Raw genomic sequence first — 26,809 nt, 5'->3', positions numbered from 1 at the left:
CGAGAAAGCTGTTGCTACACTTGAGATCATAAACTGTTTAAAGTTGCTCAAAGTGGCTACAAGATTTTTGATTTGGTTAATGAGTTGGCTAATCATTTTGGTGACTGAGGGGAACCCTGCAGTTATGCACATACCACATGGTAACAGTAAACTAAATGATACTGAAAGTTTCACATGGGCACAATTTGACACAACACTAGTGGCCTATATATACTTACCCTTAGTGCACCTACCTGACTTGCCTATTTAACACAAGGTACCAGGTCATGATGACACACAATGACAATGTACCGGTGTTGTCTTATTGGAATACATTACATGTCCCCCAAAAATTTAATTTGTCCCCATTAAGACCTACTATGGGTCACTGTGTCCCCATGCTAGCAAAAGCTGGCCAAAACACTGTGCATGTATACGTTATATTAGGTATTATTTTTGATACACAGAATAAGGAGACAAATTTATAAGTAAGTTACAGCTACTGTTTCTTTAAATGACATGAATAAAACCATACACATTTACTCCTTAAATCATCTGAAATTCAGGGCAAGTGAATTTTTCTTCAGGACAAGTGAAATTGAAGATTCACTTGCCCTATGGCAAGTGAATTTTTAAAAAAATTTTCGAGCCCTGCACTGCATATATTTACTCCTTCCAAGGTTCGAATTTATCAGTTATCATCGACCAATTACCAGTGGTTGCCTGCTTTTGATTACAACTTCGAACTTGCAGTAGACAATGTTGACTTACAATATATTTTGCTTGCAGTAATTATCAAAATATAGTTGCACATTTTTATCTGAAACCAAGAAGTTTTCACATTTAATGTTACACATACTACTCATACAACTAGGAAGTTATTGAAATCTTTCAATTTTTCTCTGACGTCCAACATTTGAAAGTTAATTGACCTGTTGGAGGTTTCCTTCTCACCAGTTTATTTGGTATGTATATTGCAAATTGTATTCTTGGCTCATCTGTGTATAACTTAACTCTGAGTAAATCTTAACATTTCAAGCAAGGACCATCAAATTTTTACTGCTGATCTACAAAATTGAAAAGTGGCTGTTAAAACGGAATTCTGCCCATGAAAATTGAAAGTTCGAACTCTTTGCAAACACAATAGTATTTTGAGTGAATAAGTGGAAATAGGAATACCTCTTTTTGTTTGTCAGATAGGAGCAATACTGTGCCCTTGGTGGTATATTTTTAAATGACTTGCAGAAATTGGTATTTATTACTGTTGTTATTATTGCTAACTGTTGTTTTGCCTGATTGAGGCACACACCTAGCTATCCTATGGATTCTCTTGAATATTATCACAGTACAGCTACATGAGCCACCAGGCCGCTGCTAGTTGAAACGCCTATTTGTAGGGGTTTTAATGACTGCTAAGCTAGGCAAATTAGTATTGTACATATTGTGAGTTCAAGCCCCATAAAATGCATCAGCAAGACTGCATCAAAGTTGACCACTTTTACTGTACATGTTGTTCACAAATTTAGTTCTAAGGCCATCAAGAATATTTTATGGGTCTTTTAGAGTAATTTAACATAAGGGCCGGAGGGGGGGGTCAGAGGAATGTGAGGGTAGTCACTCAAAAAATTGAAAGCTACAAGGAGGTTGTTCAAATTGGAGAGAAAGAAGGGTTGCTCAATTTTTGGTACAAAATGAATTGAAATACCTCTCAGATTGCACCATTTCATCAATTTCTCAAAATTCTTAATGCGACCCCCTGTCACTTCCTCTCCCCCTGGGATGTTCTGACAGTTTTACTTAGTAAAAACAAATAGAAAACACCTAATATTACACCAGACTGCATCATTGAACACATTAATTTCTCAAAATTTCCGACGTGGCAGAGGGGACACGCCTCTCACCTTTTCCCCTGTGGGTGTTCTAACAGTTTTACACAAATTGATAACATCTCTCATATTGCACCAGACTGCATTATTGCACACATCAATCTCTCAAATTTTCAACACGAGAGGGTACAACTCCTCTGACACACTGCTCCCCCCCAGCCTCCTGACTGTTCTCCTGTACTTTCAAATTCTGCCCTGTCAGATATCTTAGTGGAAACCTTGTCATGATACCCATCCAAAATAAACAATACTGTACGGTAAACAATACTATATGGTTGGATAGTGGTTACAGCATGAGCTTTTGTATCTACATTTTATTGTGACTTTGAATTTCCTTTTGCCGGTCACATCTTTTTCAACTGTCATGAGGTAACCGATGATATTCCAGCAGGATATGAAAGGTCTGTACTATTGCTGTAGTTTTTTAAATGTTACAAGTACATGTCTTGGTATTTAACTGGTCTAAGTAGGGGGGGAGGGGAGGGATCAGTCAAAATTTGTGTGTTAGAGACCGGCAAATGCATTGGGGTTGGCATGGGATTTACTCAAAATTTCAGAATACTATGAAATTCCCCAGACTCCCCCCCCCCCCAAGGTCGTAAATAATTAAGACTCCCTAAGTAAGATTTTTACCACAGGAAAACGTTAATTTTATTCACTCTTCATCCTTTGTTAACCTTAGAAAGTTTGATTATGTAAAATTGTGTTGTTACTTGTTGTTATCTTGAATTGTTGAAATGAATAAAATCTTGGAAAGTAAAACATGATCCTGTGTCACTGTTGTTCCTGTCTTGTTTCACCATCAGAGAAAAAAAAGATTCTAATAAATTCACACCCAATTGCTCTACCAAAACAGAAAAATTATTGACATTTTTCAGGCAAAACACGCGCCGTCTCACCAGTAATACTTGTAAGTTCAATGCAACTCTGCATAACATGTTCGGACGAGAGAAGTGACCATAGAGGGCGAACGTCCTACTGGTACTCGTGTGACAGGCTTGCAACCACATGACATACTCCGGGTGCGCGCGTACTGGTCTACAGGAATAAAAAGGACGCGATGCGTACGCCGTTCTACACACTCAGTACGCCCAAATAATCACGTGATGCCGGTACAAACAAACCCACATGTGTACTGAACGCGTATGGAAATACACGTACGTCTGTGCGCGTTTGCGCACATGGCTTTGTTTGTACCGTGGTCGATTCGAATTCCGGGTTTGGCCTATTTGTAACGCACATAGTCAGGATTAGCGATGCATTTATTCTCGGTCATATTTCGAATATCTACTACATGTCTATCATTTTCATAACTTGATGTGTGCTACGATGCCATTTCAAATTTCATACGTCGTTTTCGCGACGGAATTCGACTCACTTCATCGGTAAATAATATCGTCGAGAAATGATTTGCATACCCTTGTGTATATGTATCATTGTGTGAAACGACACAGTGCAGGTCGCGCGCGTACCTATAGTACGCGTATAGATATGCGTGCGTCGTTCCGCCGCGACGTTTAGCATCGAAAGAATACGGTCGATGTGGTCGGTCGCCAGTGACGTTCCCGTAGACACGTCCGACCTTGATCTGGTTTTGTAGCTAAGTAGGCATTTCAATCTGAACGGCATTCTGTTATAAATTTCTTACACAGTTATCATCAAAGTTCGTATTTACATATAAGCAGCTTAGTTTATTCAGACTATCAATTCAGAACAACAGAGTGCCCGTGGTTTAATATGTGATATATAGCAAATTATGTTATTTTGTTGGATGGTTGGCCGCCATATTTGATTTATGCAAATTAGACATATTTCCCCAAGGTGGATTCGAGTAAACTTTTAATATGTTGTTCTGGGTACCTCATTAAAGTGCATTCTGAAGAAAAAAATTCTGTTGCAATTTGTGGTGGGTTAGGTGCCAAAATCTCGTAGATTGACTGGACTATTTCCGGAATGTTGGACTCAACTTGTGTCTCAGCCGCCGTTCCGTGACTTTCATTTACCCGCGTTTCATCGAACCTGAGTCTTTTCGGCTGCAGTGTATGCTCACCTTTGTCCTCACTTCCTTTCCTGGCACAAATTGTGGCTGGTGAACAACCCTCGACGATTCCAATTTTTATCCTCAGATATTCAGCATTGGACACCGAAGCAGCGCACCGGTACATGTCACTCAAGTCAAACTCGTTGTCTGATAAAGTTATCTGTGACCCCTCGTCGTTTGTGTACAGAACTTGGAAGTCTTCGTCACACAACGATGGGATGTTGGATCGCAAACATGAATAAAACTCTGCATATCCGACTTGTTTACTCAGGTAGAACTGCCGAATTTTGTTACGGTATCGGACTTGAATTTGGTATGCCATCTTCGACGAGAACCGTACGGAAAACTGGTGATTTCCCGCCGTATATATCTCGTGCAGCGCGGTGAGAAAGTTTTGATTGGCTATGCCGAAAAATGTGAAGGGATTGTCAGCAACTATATTAAACTTTATATTTAATAACTGATGACTGACATTTACTGATAACATTGCAAAACATGGCTATTCACTGACTGAATGAAATACAGTGGTTTTAATTTATTACTGAAGTTGTTCGTTTTCACGAAAATTATCTGTAAATTTTATGTGGCCTGACCACTCCCAATTAAAAATCGCCCTGACCACTCTCACGTGTAATTACTCAGTCACTGCCAAAAACAGTGAAATCACGCGGCGCCTTTCATGTTGATTTGTTTACTGGATCGTCCACTAGTAGACATAATAACTTGCAACAATTACAGGCATCACGAGTAGGCATTCTGCACGGCTGGCTTTCTTTCGCTGTACTTAGATTTATTCATAGTAAAAGTGTGATGACCAAGTAGTACTGATTAAAAACATATAATGAAACTGTGCTTCGTGAATATGACGAAAGTGAATCTGATATTATTTGTAACTTAATGTGATAGGACTTGTAACCTTCAGCAGCTGTAATTTTATTCATGCTTGAATTTTATGAGTGTCTCATATTATCATTAGCTCATCTACACATTCATGCCTTTTAGTAATTAGGCCATGAACATAACTTAGTGGAGTGGATTTCATCCAAGTTGCATTTAACATACTTTTGCATAATGAACATGCTATGTTTACACCATACTTACATTTTGTAATATTTATTGAATACATTTTTTGAAGTTCGATGAGTCTCACATAATTAGTTAATATTTTTAAAAATATATCCCCTTTTCTCTCCGCAGATTTCTAAAGGGCTGACCATAATTAATAACCAATTATAGCTTGCGGCATTCACCACCAGGAAGCATAGAAGCATAGCAGTGAAAGATGCTTTTTCTGACAAAACAACTGGAAAATTTGACACACAGGCATAAAATTGCCAAACCTATGCAGTCAATCATACCAAATTCACTTACTTTCACCTGATCATGTCATTACCCCTACACAATTCACAATGCATAACAGTCCAACAAAACAACCCATCTGGAATCATTCATATCACAATTACACGAAATTCCAAAATTACACTTCACAAGTTTAGATTTCTCTAACTTTATTTTAGTTGTTGTGTAACTTCCTGAGTTTGTTCTTTCTGTAGCATCGTATGGTGTTACTTGAAAAATGCATATTATCTGTCCATTTTGATAATAATTTGTCTTGCTTTGTTTACTCTAATAAAAGACTGATTAATATTCATGTGTCATGTAATGTTAAAGAAATATTTTGGTCTTCCTTTGAGCCAATGAAACTTCTGAGATCCCATGCCTGTTTTATATCATAGGTACACAAATCCTTTTCGTTTGGAAAATTTGTATGGTGACAAATTCTGTTCTTCAATTAATCTTGCATTTTTCAACTATTACCGCGTGGGCAACTTAAGTTTTACTTTGATTATTTGAATTTGTAGATAACTGTGCGCGTGCTGAAACGAATTCGAACTGCCGCGCGTTACTGTGGCAATACCATAGCTACAGTGCACGACAGGTAAAAAGTAGTTCATTGACGTTCCAATGACCTCGGGGTCACATGAATATTAATCTGCCTGTGCCAGAGATACTTATTAGCGTACGCGCGATAAGAACTCCAGACCCTGGGATTCGCGTCGCGTCTCAAGGGCGCGCGCGTGTTCCAACAGGGAAGAACTCGAATCGCAGGGTCTCTGCCAGACTAGGAAAAGTATTGTAGTGTTTAAGGTATCCACCATTCTATATAGGAGAGCGCCCTCTTTTGTCCAGAAGATGTACATGTTCCTTTTAGACTACCTAACCTGGTGAGCGTGAATAACAGGACAAAATGGCAAAAAATCATTCTAGGGACCTTATAATATTTCTTTCAGATGTTTTTATGAATCAAAACAACCGAAATTATATTTTGCACTGAAAAATCGACAATTATTTTTATTTTGAAAGATCAGTAGGAAATAATTGACAATTGTAGCTCTGGCATAGTATCAGTAAGCTAGAGGGTCAAATCTCAGGTCTAACAAAATTCACCTTTTTTCGTCACTTTTTGCTGTTTATTGAGAAAATTTGCGTGGTGACCCCAACTGTTTTTGCTTCTTAATCAAAGAACACTGTCTGTTTGATAGATATTGCTGTACTTTTTAACATTTTGAAAATTATTTTGTGCATTTATATGAAGTTTATATCTTTAAAAAAGACTAATTTTACAGTTAATTGATGAATTTAGGGTCTTACATTTAATTTTTACGACAAGACATCACAAATTTTAGTTGATTGTCCTAATTCAGCTGTCCTGGCAATGCAAAAATGTGGTATGCACACCGGAATCTGTTAATCGTTTGCGATAAAATAAAGATTCTCTTGGTAAGTGCAAATTTTCGCAAAATGGGAGATTTAGTGGTTTTCTGTCAATTTTGGCATGTGTTTTTTTCAAAAATTTTGCATGGGTACCCCATATTTTTTTTTAATATCTTTGCATATCTTTAATATCTTTCAGAATGTCCCAACATTTTTTGGAATGGTAGCGTACCTCCTTAAGCGACAGTCAGATAGCATGAATAAAGGTTTGCCAAAAGCACTGTAGTTCAGTACAACTGGTTTGATTATTATGATTGTGCAAGGAGAGCAGAAGCATGGCCAAATGACCAAAGCAAAGTGTACGGAATGAGTGACTGCATTTAAACCAACAGCGACTGTTGATTTAGCTGACAACATTGCTGCATTGATAACAATGCGAAGCGTACAAGACTGCGCAATACCATCAGTCCAGTGGGGAATAGGAATATCCAGGATGCATTTAAAGGGGTTAAGGGAGCATTCGTTATTTACGGGGAGGGGGGGCGGTGGAATTTGAGCGACAAATGAAACGTAAAAAGCGACCCCCCTCCAAATCAAATTTCTAAAATTTGACCCCCCCCTTCAATTCATCAATTGTAAAATGTGAACCCCCCCCCCCAATGAAAAAAAAATTTCATCAGATTTGATTCATTAACCCTTCGCACCCTGTGGCCCCGGGCTGAAAAAGTTTTCTCACATACTAGAGAATCAACATTTTTGGTGAAATGCCAAAATCAAATTTTTTGCACACATATGAACTTGTAATCGCTCTAGTCTAATCATGTACACTAATATCAATAATCAAGAGTACATAAATACACAGATTTACCTAGTTTTATATTGGAAAAAAATTATTCATAGTTTCCATATAGACAAGATAGTGAATCAACATTTCGGTGACATTCCAAAATCAAATTTCTTGCACAAACATCCACTTGTTACCACCCTAGTCTAATCAAGTAAATTAATATCAATAATCAAGCGTACATAAATACACAGATTTAACTAGTTTTGTAATTAAAAAAAATTATTCATAATTTCCTCTGACAATATAGTGAATTAACAATTCGGTGAAATTCCAAAACAAATTTCTTGCTCACACATGCACTGGTAACTACCCTAGTCTTATCAAGTACATTAATATCAATAATCAAGAGTCTATAAATACACAGATTTAGCTAGTTTTGTATTTAAAAGAAATTATTCATAGCTTCTCATAGATTATGTATGGAGGACCTGTGTATTTTCTATTTTGCCTTGGAGTTCTTGTGTGTTATCACTGTATACCTAGGGAGTCCAAGACGGGAACTTTCCAGAGAGTGTTTTACGTTGCATGCTGCACTGGTACTGGAAGGTTTGAGTGTCAGCGTGTGCTTTTTAAGTCAGATATTTCTCTATTTTGAGTCTTACTCAAGTCAGCAGATATGTAAAGAAACCGGTGAGTGGCAGAGATCGAATTTTATGCGGATCGGACTGTTTATTTAAACCCTACGCCATCCTCTACTTTAGTCGATGGAACGAACATTGCTCACACAAGTGAAAGCCGTGCTGTATGGTATATTTGCATTATACGCACTGCACGCTAAGATGATAATATCACCACAAGTTGAAAGCTGATCTTTCTGCAGCAAATTGTGTGTTAACTGTGAACTTTATTCCATTTATGAGTTCTGTCAGATGTCTGAGATTGTCATGAGAACATTATTTATGATTGTTCCACTGAACTTTTGTCGATGCGCGGAGTTAGCAGAGGAAGACTTCAGATTAGTTCGGCATGTCCCGACCGGAAGTAAACAAAGATCTAAGATGGCTGCTCCCGTGGTAGCTGAACTGGACGCTGCTTAGCAGTGAATTGCGTGTGTTGTCGCCGACTTTCATGTGCAGACATTACAAGGGACTTACAATTGTGCTCATCATCGAACATTACTTAAAGTCGCGTGTGAACTATTTGATTTCCCAGCCGCGTGGTCAAGTCTGAGGTACCTCTGCGGTAGCTGCAAAATTGTAGCTCTACGGTGAGGCGGTCGGTGAGTTTGGGGTTTTGCGACCTCGCTCACCAGTAGAGCTACAATGCCGAAGGCCCTGTAGCATACAAAATAAGCGCGCCACACATGGCGCGGCATTTTCATGTAAAATCCCACATATTTACTGCATTTGGTCGTACCGATTTATCACTACTGAAGACATAACACTATACTACACTAACCTTGTCGTTTATGGGGTTTGGTATAAGCACAGACACGTCGATCGCGTTCCATAAACATTGAGCGTGTTTCTGGGAGCTGCCATTACCGGAAGTTGGAAATGGCGGCTCCTAGAAATGTTTTTGGGACGCGATCGACGTATTTGAACAAATACCAAACCCCATACACGACAAGGTTAGTGTAGTATAGTGTTTAATCTTCAGTAGTGATAAATCAGTATGACCAAATGCAGTAAATATATGGGATTTTACATCAAAATGCCGTGCCATGTGCAGCGTGCTTATTTTGCATGCTTCAGGGCCTTCGGCATTGTAGCTCTACTGGTGAGCGAGGTCGCAAAAACCCAAACTCCCCGACCGCCTCACCGTAGAGCTACAATTTTGCAGCTACCTCTGCGGTAATGTTAAGTTTTCCATAGAAATTGTTAAGCATTTAGAAAGGGTTTGAACAGAGTTTTTGTTCTGAAAGTGTGTTCGACTCCTGCCGTCGGGAGGTCGATCAGTTCGGTTATTGTTACCATGGAGTAATATTTATAGTTTTGAAGTACGGTTTTACTACTTTATATGTAGACCCCGATATTTGACACAATATAGTGATATACGGAAGTTGTTTGTTACATTATATGACTGTGTGTAGGTTCCTCATTTCATGCCCCATGCTGTGTAGCCCTGCGAACAGGTGTGTGCACGTGTGTTCCCAGCATTATATGGCCTCTACCATGTACAGCCCTGCAATGGTCTTTGAACAGACTTGAGATCTCTGCGGTCTGGATCTGGACCGCAATGAAGACTAAACGGTCTTTTTGGCCGAAATTCAGCTCTATTGGTGCAAAATTCTTTCCCTGCCTACCTTTACCTACTAACCAATCCCAGAAAAGATGTGATTGACTTCTCCTAACGTCCAAAATCGCTCATTTTCTGAAACATAACATACTCGACAAGTTGTTTACCAATGGAGATCCCCATTTTGAATCTTGCTGCAGAGACCCCAGTTATCTCCACAGACCGTTGCAGGGCTGTGGTGGAGGCCGTATACGTCAGGAACACACAGACCTGTACTCAGGGCTACATGCTCTGTTGCTGCTCTATAGAGGTTAACGCCAGTCTCGGACTTGTTGGCCCTGCTAGAGAAATAAATTTGGCTGAGCTTCGGTCGGTTATTATTCTGCCGTCTCGAAACATTGGTTACACAAGCAACATTTCGGTGAAATTCCAAAGTCAATTTTGTTTTCCATAACTCAATACAAACCTTTGTAAAATTTGACCCCACTTCAATCATTGATTGAAAAATTTGACCCCCCTAAAAAGTGGTTTTGTAAAAGTCAACCCCCCCCCCCCGATTTCCACCGCCCCCCTCCCCGTAAATAACGAATGCTCCCTAAATACAATGAAATTATGTCTAGGCTTGACAATTGTATGCATGAACATGGACACAGTCCATTATCTATATGTTATATGTATCTATATCTAGGTTCTCAAAAGGCCACATGTTTCCGCCGGAAGTCACTTTTAATGACTTTGATACTGCTGCTCCTGAAATGACAAAACATTCTTTCAGCAATTAATTTCAGCAAACAGAACTCTTGACATTAATGATCACTGAATGACTCATTGGCCCTCCATCGACAAACGTGTGTCCATCCTATCACTTGATACTCCATGAGCCGTGTCAAGTGGAATCATAGCAATCAAATAGACGTGTCCTTCACAATGGTCTACTTACTTTGCTAAACTGTCCGTCAGCATGAAGATATGTCATCAAAAAAGAGAAACAGTGCCTGTGCACAATTAAAGATTTTATAGCACTCTGAAAACGACACTGTTAATCACCAACTAACTAACTCTGTAATCGCCAACTAATTACCTCTGAACCTTCATGAACACTATGGTCGAATTGATATGTACTCATTTGGGTAGAACGTTGGAGTAGAAGAGACAGCAACTGGTACACAGAAATACTCTAAGTCGTCGTACTTTGTTATCAAAGATGTGTCAATGAGAATAACTAAAATACGAAAACTAGAATCCTAACGAACGAGTTCATAGTAAAATGTCAGAGGGCGATAAGGTCTTTTGATCTGACGGTGTTTTGCAGGTCAATGTGGACAGTGTACATATACGGCGACAAAAAGCGTTTCACACCTAACCAAGGCTGTCTTCTTGTCACTGTAAAGTCACCCTTGGAGCTGCCCCTTCTCTTGATACACAACTTAAAACACGTTTGGCTATTTACAAAAATACGGGATATTTAAAGGAGAGCAAATAACAGGTACCCTTGCCTATTGTCATGTCAAACATGGTCTACCAACAGTGTTTGCGCCAAGGTTTTCTCTCCTGGTTGAAACTGCACAGAAATCAATGATAAACACGATTGGAACTAATTTGGGATAATTGGATGGTGAAGTAATGTCGATTCAGGCTGCAAATGTAACCTCATCTGCCTTTCTTTTCAAGTTATACACTTGATTTTATGAGTTATTTTGAATATCGCAACATTCAGCTATAGAGCACCTAACACTTTTAGGAAAATTGAAAAATATGAAAATCCAATTATCCCAAATTAGTTCCAATCGTGTTAAAAGCAGAAAAAAAAACAAGACTCATTCGCAAAAGATGCCATAATTTGGACAAAACATGCTTCTATAAGAATTAATGAGCATTATGTCATTGATATAGAAGACCATCATCGTTTTCTCTGAAAATTTGTGAAGGATCACATAAAATACCTCGATGTACTGCAGACGATATCACGAAAAATTTTGCACTTGTTTTAAAATCTGCTAGATAATATATACGACAGGAAACGTTTGTGCAGTGATCACAGCACTCGTTAGCCTGATTAATACAATCTAGGATATTTGTATTGTCTCTTCATCATGCTCAAGTGAATATCGGCATGCCTAGCTTTCCCAACTCGAAACTTAATCATTAAGAATACTGTTTCGTTTTTAGCTCACGTGTTCCCACGTGGGCTAATGTCATAGTGATGTCTGTCTGTCTGTCTGTCTGTATGTCCCTGTGTGTGTCTGTCTGTCTATCTGTTTACACGATAACTCAAAAACGCCTGAACAGATTCAAGTCAGATTTGGTAAACAGGTACCAAATGCTGCTTGCAAGGACTGATTAGATTTTAGTTAGTGTGGCTTGCATATTAATGAAGTTATGCAATATCATTTTTCCGTAAAATTGTTTCGCTATGGAGACGGTAATGACAGTGTAGACATATATCAAGAAATACTGCACAAAATTTCATGAAGCTTTTCACAGATGACGATCTCAGAACATTTTGATGATACTATGAGTGTCATGTCAATTATCAGCTCATTTGCATATTTAATGAACTTTTTTTATTGCTGACATAACTCTGAAATTCCTGCAACAAACTTGATGATACGTGCAACAAATATTGATCTGATATATCGAATTATACTAAGAAGCATTGGGCAGTGTCAAGTTAATAAATAGCTCATTTGCATATTTTATGAAGTCTTATAATTACGCATATAACTCCTATATAACTGCACCAAATTAAATGAATTCTGCTGCAGATACTGATCTGCAAAGCACTCAGTCGTGTCAAGTTAATGAAGGGTTCATTTGCATATTTAATGAACTTTGGAATTAGGTATATAACTGTGAAATTACGGCACCCAAGTCAGTGAAATCTGGTACAGATATTCATCTGATAAATACATAATTGTACTGAAAAGCATTTGGCAGAGTCAAATTAACAAATAGTACATTTGCATATTTTATGAAGTTTTGTAATTAGTCATATAACTCAGAAATAACTGGACCAAATGTGATGAAATCTGCTGCAGATACTGATCTGACAGATAGCTAATTGTGGTGTAAAGCATTTAGTTATGTTGAGTTAAGTAAGGGTTCATTTGCACATTTAGTGAACTTTGTAATAAGTGATATTACTCCAAACTTACAGCATTACATTCGATTACCTTGCTACAGATATTGATCTGATAAATATTTAATTGTACTGACAAGCATTGGGCGTGTCAAGTTAATAATTAGCTCATTTACATATTAAATAAAGTTTTGTAATCAGTGATTTAACTCTGAGAGTACTGTGCGAAAGTTGATGAAACCTGCTACATATAATGATATAACAGATATCTGATTGTTCTTATTACACGCCTCAAACGGGTGTCGATTATATTGGTATGAATTTGGTTTATTGACAGGATTATTGAAAAACATAATACAATAAATCCTCGTTACTCTGGCAGTAGACCATATACACGTCTAGTCTTATCAGAAGTTAGTCTTCCACTCCGCGTCGTGTGCTAAATTGAACTGCTGTCAGAATATACAATGTCCGTCTTTGTTCTTGTGTTTTGGTTAGTGATTATCCTGAGGTTTGCAAATGTTGCGCAACATCTCCTCGCTCGTTGATTTGTCACTTTAATATGAGACAGGTCAAAGATACAATTGCTTTACACAAATTCATAACAGTTAAAAGTATGCAGTAATTCATGTCATACTGTATTATTTCATGCGTCCAGTAGTGTATGACAAATGTCAATAAATGTCGAGTCATCAGCAATTAATTTCAATGCTTGATAACTAAGTTTGTAATTTTGTCAAACACAAAGTCATTCCTTTCATTCAGGGGTCACATAAATAGGTCAAGTTGTTCTGTTGAGTAAATGCTAAAATTTTCCAGTCTGTTTACTGACTATTAATGAACATGTTTTAAAACACATGAGCACATTCAGTTCATATCTGGTTCGTTCATTGACTTGCTAAAACCAATAACAAAGATCTTCCAATGTCTGAGTCTGTCACAAAACAGGTGCACTTTGCAATGTCAAGCACAATGGCATATAAGAATTTATATAATAATAAAAACATGCTGGCAATATCTAACGTGTGATATTGATGCGGCCAATTCTTACCAATGGCAATACGATCCAACCAACTGGTTCTGACGTGAATAACATATTGGTTATATGGCCGGATTTTATGAAAAAAATTAAGACAATGTTAGATTTTGCCCCTACATTAAATTTTTCTACTTTACTGTAGCTTATTTTTGTTGTGTTTCTTCAAAACTCTTGTGTGGTTTTTAGGGAAGTGGTGATCCAGGAGTCGAAGGAGTATATTGCAAATATCTAGATTCCACATGTTAATGAGGAGAATGAAGGTACCATGTTATCATTCCTCTTCGTTAATTGATTAAGATTTTCAATTCAGTCGGTGTAATCACTTTACTTCTGCGTAGTTGTGACCTTTATCGAAGTTGCCCTTATTGCTCCACATTGTTGATTTGTGCACGAAATTCGTTTCAATGCCGCTTAAGACGACCGAAATGCAAATTCGCTTCCTTGTGCCTCTCTTTTAGAATGACATATTAAACTTAGCCTTGTAATGTAACTTTTGTATTTCTAAACCCGACTCGGTGTCACAAAAACTCGTTAATGTTTGACTTGAAGCGTTCCTTATCAAAGCACCGCATATTTGTGCGATTTCCTGTTCGATCATTTTCACAAACACTGCACCAAAGAGACCGCGGTTGTTGTGGTGCAAAGGTTAAGGTGTTGGATATGAAAACAATTGCCGATTAATCTTATCAATTAAGGGAACAATGAAACGTTCCTTGGCTGGCACGACTCTATTGTATGACCATCACTTGATTACTTTAAATTTACAAAGTCAACAACGAACCATGCACTTGCTGTTGCGTTCGTAGTTGAATTTGTAAAAGTTAATCTGGCGACAATCTGGTGACAGCGTCCACGGATTAGCAATTTACCCTTGCTTGCTTTGCGTAAGCGTTTGCGTATTGGGCAATCAAACGGATCAGGCAATAGATGCAAATACTCTGATACAACTTCGTGTAAGATTGCCAAAGGACAAATACTGACGACACAGTGAAGGGCAAAAAGACATCTTTACAAAACAAATGATAAGATAAGACGAAGTATTAATCTATATTGGCAATAAATAACAGTCAAACGTATAAGGATAAAGTTAAAATTAGCAACAAAAACCTGTGCTGAGACCGAGACACCCCTTTTCCAGTCGCAGCATATGTAAGCTTACCCTTATGCGTAATCGAGATCACTCTTGACCCTTTCTCGTCCACTGTTTGGCCCGAACCTACAGTAATCAATATTAGGTGTGGACCAGTTTTCTGCGAATCGGGGTACGAACTGGTTAAACCAAAAATGTTTTACTGACACAAACAAAGTGGCGCAGAAGCAGTTAAATATTATGTATTCTAATCCTTACGGGGTAAGAAAGTACATGATTTTCTATATGTGTATCATAAGTACAGAAGTGGACATGTTACCAGTACACTTTCTTGTTGTTATTGTTTCTTTTGGGGGTGTTCAATATTAGTCCATTATGAAACATCCAATCAGCAATTTTTTCGAGTCCCTTTCTCATTAAATGTGTCAGTCCTTGATGAAGCCTCACACTTTCAAGTACGCCCTAATAATCAGCAGTCACCCACACAATTGATTGTTGAAGTCATCGCTCAGACCTGATGCGTAATTGACTCCGTTTAATGGCAAACACCAATTATTAACATAAACATGTTCCCTTACATTGATAAAAATCAGGTAAAGTTGGTAAGAAATTTTTCATTGTCGTATCATTGTCGTATATTCTTAATGCTGTCATGAAGATCGAAGCGAATCAAGTATTCAAATGCTGCTTCAGCTACCATTTTATTTTACGCTAACGAGCATGTCCAGTGCAGCAACTCGAACAAGAAAATCAATGGACTGAAAACCATTATCAAGACTATTCAGAAGTGTTGAAATACTTCAATTTATAACTATGAATTACGCCTACCGGGCAACAAGTGACCAATGACATCATGACTTATTTTAGTTAGGACTTTGAACCACGTAGGTCATTTGGACTGCAGACGTCAAAAAGAATCACAATTGATGAGAATTTATTGCAACAATATAATTTGTATCACGAGTACTACTAAATTCAACGGTTCAAAATGTGAAATCGCTACTTTGAAAACCAATGTATTTCAACATTACATACGATTCGATATTCTTATACAGAATTATCGTTTATAGCAGCAACATATTCTATGTCGATTGAAAATTGTTTATTATAGTCAATCCATTCAAAACAACAATATATCCAAGTGCATATATGAAGTGAACTGGTCAAAATCGAGTGGTAAACCGTCGCTGGTTGTGATTTATTGCTATTATATCATAACAGTATATTGAAATTCTGGCGTGTGTGACGTCAAAAAACGAATTTTTGCTCAAGCTGAGAGCTATACCAGCCGTGGTATATCGCCAATATACCACGGGTCTTTTCGCATCTCGACCAATCAGATCGCTGTATTTTTTTTTTTTTTTTTTTTTTTTTTTTTTTTTAATCTCGAACCAACAGGTTGCCCCAATAACAGGTTCGTTTGAAAATTAAAATATAACACAAAAACGAAAAATATATAACAGTAACAACGTAAACAAACAGACAGGAGAATTCACATAAAAAACGAAAAAAACAACAACACAGCGAAGGATACACAGAAATACATCCAGAAAAAGGTAATTATTCAGGAAAAAGGATCTTACATAATCCATGACGAAAATTACTGAAGTTATTAAAAATATCCAAATTTTGCTTGTTACAGATAGAATTAAAATATGTCTGAGATCGTGATAAAAATGAGTGTTTCAAGATATTCGTACGTGCTGACACTGGTCTAAAAAGAACAGCACGACGCAAGGTAAAAGCAGGAATGTTAAAATGAATCTGTGCAAGAACATCTGGAACGCTATAAACTGAGTGAAGGATTTTATAAAGAAAAAGGGTGTCTAAAAATTTTCTCCTGTTCTCCAATGTGGGAAGGCGAAATTCATAACATAGGTTACTATACAGAGCCCTTGAGTAAGCCATCGATGAACGGAAACAAAGATACTTGATAAATTTTATTTGGACTCTTTCTAATTTCTTTATCAAATATAATTGATGAGGGGACCAGATGGGTGAGCAGTATTCAACGTGGCTTCTGACGTAGGAGACATACAATGTTTTTAAAACCTTGATACTATTAAAATATTTACAAGAACGCTTGATAAATCCAAGCATTTTAAAAGCCTTTGAAACAACATGGTTAATGTGCATACTCCAGCTAAGTTTACTTGTTAAGAATACACCAAGGTCTTTTACAAAGTAAAAGATATACTAATATGATATAATAGATCATATATACTGTTGTCTGCGATGTGTGGTAGTGATCATCTCTTCTTGTCGATGACACAGTATGTTTAGCCACAAGCATTTTCCACAGACTACCTTTGAAGGTGTTACGTTCATGCCTGTACTTTTGTGATAGAAGAGTACAATTCTAATTGTATTATGTTGTCACAAACTTGCCAAAGAAAGAAGTTGGTACGAAAACTTTGAATCACGGCAAATGTTGTTTGCTCTTGGCAGCTTGTGTGTACCGGTATGACCGCAAAGTATCGTACAACGGAAATATGATAACGGTCAGAGACGTTGGCAGAGTGTTATACAAGGCCGCCTTCGAACCAATAGTTATTGCTATACGAAATTCTAGTTCGAAAGATTCAAAAAGGAGTTCCAACCTCATATGATATTGGAAATTTTATCATCTCCGTTGCGCTCATTTGAGAATTGGGCTCTTCGGCGATATTTCAGAATACGGCGGATTGGACATCTAGGTGATAAAAAATTACTAATGACTTTTAAAACTCACCTAAAGACAGCAACAACTTGACTATTGTCGGTGTGTGTTAGTTGGATGGAATGACAACTATATCAACGGTTGCCATGAATGTTCTGTAAAGTTTAGCAATTGGTTCTAGCTTTTAACTCCTGCCGTAGTTAATCTTTAATGATTCGCTATGACCGAAAATTGCATTGTTCTATTAAAACAATGCCACAATATCATTTGGCAACTTTCCAAAAAAGATATTTCAGGTGTTTTAGGTGTGTCAGACTGAAATTTTCTGAAAAACGCTCGAATGTCGCAAGAGATATTATGTAATAAGATGTTTCGAACCACCCACAACCGTCACGAGGCGAGCATGAGTCTTATGAATTCCTGGACATCAATTAATATTTTCCATGATCGTCAACAAATCATTGGCATTGCATTCCAGTTTGAGAGGAGAATGACAAAGGGGAATTCATGTAAGAAAGCTAGCACGAACCAATGGAAATGCATTTGCGCAATTGCGTTTGTCCTGTTAAAATGCTTCGTCACTATTCTTTAATTATTGTAGTGTGGAGACCTTTGTGTAAATTCTTATTGAGTTTTTGCGATGAACAAGTGACAGATTATCATTGGATTAACTTTGACAAAGTCAACAACGAACGCACCTGCAAGCGTATCTATTACACTCCTACTGGTGTGTTCGTTGTTGGATTTGTCAAAGCTAATCTGATGGCAATCTTATAACAGCGTCCACAAATTTGTAATTTACCTTTGATTGCTTTGGAGCACTAGGCAATCAAACGAATCAGACAATAGATGCAAATACCGACGCAACTTTACGTAAGATTGTCAGAGGACAAATACATGACACTGTGAAGGTGAAAAAGAAATCTTTACAAAACCAGTGTTACGATAAGACAAGTTGTAAGTCTTTATTAGCAATATATATTGCAGTCAAAACTATAAGGATAAAGTACACAATAGCGACAAAAAACCTGTGGTGAGCCCAAGGCTCCCCTATCCCCGTCCCCAACCGCGGGGACGAACATGTAAGCTTCCCCTATGCATAATGGAGATCACCATATGTTTATACTATTTTTTACCCTTTCTCGTTCATGGTTATGCCCGAACCTATTGTAATCAGTATTGGTTGCGGATCGGTTTACTGCGAATTGGGGTAGGTACTGGTCAAACCAATAATATTTTTCTTGACACAACAACGAGGCAGAAGCAGAGACACGTGATGAATGTTAACCCTTTGGGGTTAGGAAGTACACCATTTTTATGCATGTGTATCATAAGTACACTACTGGCCACGTTACCGCTAAACTTTCTTGTTTTGTTTGATTGCTTTATTTTCTTTTTTGTTTCTGGTCCATTATGAAAAAACCAATCAGCTGTATTATTTATTTCGAGTCCCTTTCTCAATCCAAGTGTCCCTCCCTAATGTGTGTTGCATAGGGGCGTTTTTAAGTCACCTCACACAGCTGATACGTAATTGATTTCATTTTATTGACAAACACCAATTCTTAACATAAAAATCTTCCCCACACATTGATAAAAAATCAGGTAAAGTTGGTAAGGAGTTTTTCGTTGTCGTATAATCTTAATGCTGTCATGGAGGCAAAAGCTTCAGCTGCCATTTTAATTATCGTTCATGAACATGACAAACGCAGCAAATCGAGCAAGAAAATCAATAGACTGAAACCAATTTTTCAGACAATTCAGAAATGCTGAAATACTTTTATAACTATGATTAGCCCCTACCTTGTACAAGCAAATCTATTTTGTAATGTGTCACGTCAGGAAACTTTGAGACTATTTCGAACAATGTAACGACCTACACCCACGCTTCAAACAAGCTTTGCTGATAAAGAAATTTTCGCAAAACATTAAGTATATTTTGCTCATAAATGCACTTTTTATTGCCCTGATAAGGTTTGTGCGCCGTATGTGACAGCGAGTATGTGAGTACGAGTTCATGAACTCTGTACAGCGTGTAGTCTGTAGAGGGCACAGTAAGTGAGGCTACCCACAATTCCCCTTGATTTGTTCACTCAGACATTTTTTGCTAAAGGCTTTTTTGATTTTATCAGTTTCTTAACAATTTTTAAATTAAAATTTAAGTTTAGGATTATTTGTTAAAACTATGTTCAAAAATTATTGATTATGTTTAAAATCCAAGAGTAAATTGAATGAGAAGTCGACGTTTGGAGGTGCTAAAAATTGCACACTTGTCAAGATAAAGTTATCAGCAACTAAGATGGTCTCATCATACCACCTGTCAGACATGCAAATTTCCTTTGTTACGAACTTAAAAAAAAATCAATACCCTTTCTTTTGCCAACACAGATGCAACTTGTTCCCTTAGTTTCCTTGAAAATATTGTGTATGGCTGTCAAAAATCTATGTTGACAAAATCACAAAATTGCTATCTCCTCCGCGGAAAAGGGGTTGATCTTCTCATCATTCACAGTGAGAAATCAGAAAATTATGATGATCACAACTATGTTGCCAGAATTTCGAAATATGGACCAGGTTGTTCTGTGTAAAGAAGAAATTTGTTTCAGTTCAGTGAGTGATCTTCGTGTGTACAGATCATGGAGAATTGTGGGTAGCCTCACTTACTGTGGAGGGGTCGCATTCAGAAAAATCTTCACAACTTAACTCGGTTATTGAACAGCTCTTTTTTTAATATGATGTCTTCGCTAGGTGACTGGGTGCCTACTTTGTGCGTTCGAATCCGATCCAAAATCCACTGTATTTTTACCCGCTGTAGTGGGTCTTATCAATTGAAAACTTATTTCCTGTATTGTGACCATATGTTTATATCGAATGACTTAATTTTCTGTGATTGTTGACGAGTAGAGAGTCAGCTTGTTTCGTTCAATGAATGAGATGAATTTATCAAGACAGGGAGTCCTGTAAAACCTCAGCTACCCCTCAAATATACCATATTCTGCTTCAATGTGGCGTACAGTAGGCCTAAAATCTCTGCGCAATAATATAGTATCTGCAATGATTATTGCTAACGTTTTTACCTAAAGTTGGAAATGGCAACCTAAGGTGAGGGAAGACTCAGCCTCGCTAGCTAGATGAATGACGAGTATCGAGCATAAAGTGACCAATTACATCATGACTATTTTAGCGAGGACTTTGAACCAGGAAGGTTATTTGGGCTTCTCACGTTACAAATAATCACAAATTGGCTAGAATTCAATGTTACATAAACTACAGTTTTTATCAGTCTCGCATTCTTGTGCCACGCCAAATCTCGTTCCTGTTTTTCCTTATTCATTATGCATTTCGACTTGGACAGGAAAAAGATTGCCGATGACTAATGTACAGGTGTGACGTTAAATAAAAGTCATTCTTTTGTTTCATTTCTTGGTAACCAGAATCGTACGTTGATCTAAATTATGACGTAAAATAAAACTCCAACGATTTACAAAAGAAGGAATTATATCATCATTGACTAAGGCACCATAACGTTTTCTATATGTCTACTAAGGCAGATTGCAACAATCTAATTTGTATTATGACTGCTGCTAAATTCAATGGTTTAAAATGTTAAATCGCTACTTTGAAAACCAATGTATTTCAACATTACATCGATATTCATATGTAGAATCATCGTTTATAGCAGCTACATATTCTCGATCGATTCAAAATTGTTTATTATATTCAATCCATTGAAAACAAAAAATATCAAACCTGTCTTATTGATTGGTTGATGATGAAATAAACCAATAATTTTACCATGAATTTTCATTTCTTTTGCTCGAAGTTAAAACGGGTAGTCGCACGAGTATTTCAATGACAGAATGACAAACAATATGCCGTGTTCTCAAAATGGTTTCAACGATACCGTTTCTGTCAAACACGGAAGAACTACGTTGAAACTTTGTTGGTTAAGGAAATATGCTTAGGTACTGAAACTTCTTCACATAACTTGGGGCGCTGTTCTAGTCCTTTGAATCGTAACAGGCAACATTTCGAAGGTTCACGTGTCATTGTACCCATGACAGTTCATTGTAATGTAAATGTGTAAATTTTGCGCAACTCCTATAGGTGTCCATAGCAGTCAGCTTGCCTTGGTCTTTAAAAGGAAACTTTGTAGCGGTATAACTGTTTTTGTGCAGTTTTAGACGTTATTTATTGACAACAGTCCTAGTTCTCCCATGCTTGACAGAAACCGTTTTGAGTTCATGGCATGTTGTTTGTCATTCTGTCATTGAAATACTCATGCGACTACCCGGCGCACTTCGAACAAAAGAAATGCAATTCATGATAAGATAATTGGTTTATTACTTCATCACCCAATTATTATGGCAGGTTTGATAGGGTGTTGTTTCCAACGAATTGGATATAATTAAGCAATAACCCACGTCGCAGGAGGGTAGGCAGGAGATTTTGGTACGATTTGCGACATATAGCACTCGCCGATGGACCGAATTGTACCAAAATCGAGTGTATACCCGGCGGGGGTTATTGCTATTATATTATATCAACTTGTTTGTCTTTGTTGTCTTACTTGAATATTTTCGTCGCTTTAAGTCCCCGGTGCAAAAAATGGACATCTTAGAGAGCAAACGTCGGAAAATCAGCGCCCGAGACCAAGCATTTTTAGCTCACGTGTTCACACACGTGAGCTAATGTCATAGCGATGTCTGTCTGTCAGTGTGTGTGTATTTATGTCTGTCTGTCTGTCTGTTTAAACGATAACTCAAAAACGCCTGAAGAGATTCAAGTCAGATTTCGGAGACAGGTACCATATGATAATTGCAAGAACTGATTAGATTTTGGTTAGTGTGGTTTGCATATTAATGAAGTTATGCAATATCATTTTTTTTCATATAATCGTTTCCCTGTGGAGATAGTAATGAAAGTGTCGATATATATCAGGAAATAGTGCACAAAATTTCATGAAACTTTCACAGATGTCAATCTCTGAACATTTTGATAATACTGTGAGTGTTATGTCTCATTTGCATATTTTTTAGTATATCTCCGAAATAAATGCACTAAATTTGATGAAATCTGCTGCAGATATTGATATGACAGATGTCTGACTTTGTTGTAAAGCACTTAGTAGTGTGAAGTTAATTAAGGATTCGTTTACATATTTAATAAACTTTGTAATTAGGTATATAACTCTGAAATTACGCATCAAATTTGGTGAAACCTTCAACAGATATTAATCTGATAAATATATTATTGTGCTATGTAACATTGAGCAGTATCAAGTTAATCAAGGGTACATTTGCATATTTAATTAAATTTGTAATTAGTGATATTACTCCAAATTTGCAGCATTAAATTTGATGAAACGTGCTACAGATGTTGATCTGAGAGATATCTAATTGTCCCATGAAGCATTGAGCAGTGTCAAGTTAATAAACAGCATATTAAATAAAGTTTTGTAATTAGTGATTTAACTCTGAGAGTACTGTGCGCAAGTTCATTAAACCTGCCACATATAGTGATATAACAGATATCTGATTGTTCTGTGAAGCCTACTACTGTTAATGAACCTGTTGTAAAACACGTGAGCACATTTAGTATATCTGGTTTAGTTAGCCAAGCTGTCTGCCCTCACCGTAGATTGTCATTTTCTTCTTCAGTCGAAAAGCAAGAATCATCGTACATATGCTTGACTTTTGCGCAGAGATTTAAAATGGACTGCACGCCACATCATACAGTGTATATTTGAGGGAGAGTTCTTAGGTTTCATAAGACTGCCTATCTTGATAAATTCATTTAATTCATAGAATGAAACATGCTGACTCATTACTCGTCAAAAATAAAAAATTAAGTCTTTCAATAATAAAATATGGTCATAATACAGGAAATACGTTTTCAATTGATAAGATCCTCTGCTGTTGGTAAAAATGCGTTATGAGTGTTTTGCGAAAATCTCTTTATCAGTAAAGTTTGTGTGAAGCGTGGGAGTAGGTCGTTATAATCTGTGACGTGCCCGATATGGCTGAATAAGCCATTGGTCCAGTTAATCGGTAAATGTCATCAATGTTAACCTACATATATCTTTAAATGTACTGAAGTCTACATATGCTGTAATTTGTTGGCTACTTCACTAGCATACTCTTCCCCGCTTTCGAGTTTAGTATATCAGATTTTACGTCAGAGACTCAACATGTGCCGGGTCACTCATTTCAACCTCTTCAGGCGGTCAATGGCCGCAGAGTCAAACTCAGAGCCATAGGGACAACGTGTGCCCCGCTGATCTTTCCTACTTGCAAACATGGCTCGAAGGTTTATTGTCTTAGAAATTGAGTGGAGGAAATTTAGAGCCAAGAATGTTTTTCTCGGAGTGGACAAGCCACAGATTTATGAAGCTTTCTGTGCAGAGTCAATGGTTCAAAGTGCTTTGTCTGCCTTTGATCACCGATAAACAAAATCGGCAATTGCTAACAATCAAATTTTAACTATGCTGCGAGTATTTTTCTAAGCCATTCAATATTATTCACTGTACACATACCTCCTGTAAAGCTTCTTTGATGGAATTAATGTGAATGTGAATATAACTGAAACAGCTTATAATTGTGGCAGTTGTGGCAGTTTCCGAACATTCTTTCTCAATGGACGAGAGACGATCAAAAAAAAATATTTAAATCTCATTGACAAATAATGATATGTAAGTTTCACTACACAGATCACCAATGAAACATATGGAGGCGTTATTTCAACTATTGTGTCCGTGTTTATATTGATCTTATCAGCACAAAAATGTGTTTTTGTCAAAAATTAAAATTCCATCTATAAAGGGAGGCCATTTAGAGAGTAGTACTGCTTTCATGTTGGTGATCAAACATTTGCATGATGATGCACTGTTTCCCGACGTGACACATTACGAAGCAGATTGCTCGTATAAGGTGGGCCCTAATCATTGTTACACAAGTATTTCAACATTTCTGAATTGTCTTAATAACGGTTTTCAGTTGACTGATTTTTAGCTCACGTGTTCACAGTCGTGAGCTAATGTCTTAGCGATGTATGTCTAACTGTCCGTGTGTGTGTGTGAGTGTCTGTCTGTCTGCAGTCTGTCTGTTTACACAATAACTCAAAAACGCCTGAACAGATTCAAGTCAGATTTGGTAGACAGGTACCATATGCTTATTGAAAGAACTGATTGGTTTTGATTAGTGTGGCTTGCATATTAATGAAGTTATGCAGTATCATTTTTTTCTATACAGTAGTTTCCCTACGGAGACTGTTATGACAGTGTAGACATATATCAAGAAATACTACACAGAATTTCATGAAACCTTTCACAGATGACAATCTCAGAACAGTATAATGATACTGAGAGCGTCATGTCAAGTATCTGCTCATTTGGATATTTAATGAACATTTGTTATTAGTGACCTAACTCTGAAATTACTGCACCAAACTTGATGATACATGCAACAAATATTGATCTGATATATATCTAATTATACTTAAAGGCATCGGGGAGTGTCAACTTAATAAATAGTTAATTTACATATTTTCTGAAGTTTTGTAATTAGTCATATAACTCCGATATTACTGCACCAAATGTGATGGAATCTGCTGCAGATACTGACCCGACAGATGTCTGACTGTGGTGTAAAGCATTTAGTTGTGTGAAGTTTATTAAGGGTTCATTTGCATATTTAATGAACTTTGCAATTAGGTATATAACTCTGAAATTACGGCACCCAATTCAGTGAAATGTGGTACAGATATTGATCTGATAAATATCTAATTATACTGAGAAGCATCGGGCAGTGTGAAGTTAATAAAAAGCCCACTTGCATATTTTATGAAGTTTTATAATTAGTTATATAACTCCGAAAAGACTGCATCAAATGTAATGAAATCTGCTGCGTATACTGATCCGACTGATATCTGACTGTGTTGTAAAGCGTTTAGTAGTGCGAAGTTAATTAAGGGTTCACTTACATATTAAATAAACTTTGTAATTAGGTTTATAACTTTGAAATTTAGGCACCAAATTTGCTGAAACCTTGTACAGATATTGATCTCATAAATATCTGATTGTGCTTTAAAACATGGAACAGTGTCAAATTAATTAATGGCTCATTTGCATATTGATGAACTATGTAGTTAGTGATATTACTCTAAAAATTACAGCATTATGTTTGATTCAACGTGCTACAAATGTTGATCTGATGGATATCTAATTGTCCCATGAAGCATTGAGCAGTGTCAAGTCAATAAACAGCTCATTTGCATAATAAATAAAGTTTTGTAATTAGTGATTTAACTCTGAGAGTACTGTGCGAAAGTTGATGAACCCTGCTACAGATAGTGAAAAAACAGATATCTGATGGTTCTGTGAAGCCGACTACTGTTAATGAACATGTTGTAAAACACGTGAGCACATTCAGTTTGCATCAGGTCTTACTTGATTGGCTGCGCTTGACATGTTCATGAGCGAAAATTAATATGGCAGCCGAAGCAGCATTTGCATACTTGATTCACTTTGGCCGCTATGGAAAATTCCATACAACCTTACCTGATTTTTAGCTCACGTTTTCACACACGTGAGCTAATGTCATAGCGATGTCTGTCTGTCTGCCCGTATGTGTGCGAGTGTGTCTGTCTGTCTGTCTGTTTACACGATATCTTAAAAACGCCTGAACAGATTCGTGTCAAATTTAGTAGACAGTTACCATATGCTAATTACAAGAACTGATTAGATTTGGGTTAGTGTGGCTTGCATAATAATCAAGTTATGCAATATCATTTTTTCCATATAATAGTCCCCTATGGAGACAGCAATGACAGTGTCGACATATATCAAGAAATACTGCACAGAATTTCATGAAACTTTGACAGATGACAATCTCAGAACATTATGATGATACTGTGAGTGTCATGTCAATTATCTGCTCATTTGCATATTTAATGAACTTGTGACATTCCTGAACCAAATTTTATGATACATGCAACAAATATTAATCTTATGTATATCTAATTGTACTTAGAAGCATTGGGCAGTGGCAAGATAATAAATAGCTCATCTGCATATTTTATGAAGTTTTGCAATTAGTCATATAACTCCGAAATAACTGCATACAATTTAATGAAATCTGCTGCAGATACTGATCCGACAGATGTCTGACTGTGTTGTAAAGCACTTAGTAGAGTGATCATTTACATATTAAGTTAACTTTTTAATTAGGTATATAACTCTGAAATTACGGCATTAAATTTGGTGAAACCTAGTACAGATATTGATCTGATAAATATCTAAT

The 26,809-nt window shown here is 37.1% G+C and overlaps 2 protein-coding genes across 2 annotated transcripts in view; both read right to left on the bottom strand.

Annotated features, from left to right (window-relative positions):
* LOC139135473 (uncharacterized) overlaps positions 1 to 17,657 on the bottom strand; it is a 69,657-nt gene extending 52,000 nt beyond the window's left edge. Inside the window, exon 1 of the mRNA XM_070702903.1 lies at positions 17,586 to 17,657. The gene's annotated coding sequence lies outside the window, so the exon portion shown is untranslated. The remainder of the gene's footprint in view (positions 1 to 17,585) is intronic.
* The window catches only part of LOC139133811 (homeobox protein aristaless-like 4), a 151,748-nt gene that overhangs the window by 54,600 nt on the left and 70,339 nt on the right, over positions 1 to 26,809 (bottom strand). The window lies entirely within an intron of this gene.

This window comes from Ptychodera flava, chromosome 1, assembly GCF_041260155.1.
Source record: "Ptychodera flava strain L36383 chromosome 1, AS_Pfla_20210202, whole genome shotgun sequence".
Taxonomy (NCBI): Eukaryota; Metazoa; Hemichordata; class Enteropneusta; family Ptychoderidae; genus Ptychodera; species Ptychodera flava.
The sequence above is the reverse complement of the archived record's forward strand: the minus strand, read 5'-3'. Positions and strand labels throughout refer to the sequence as shown.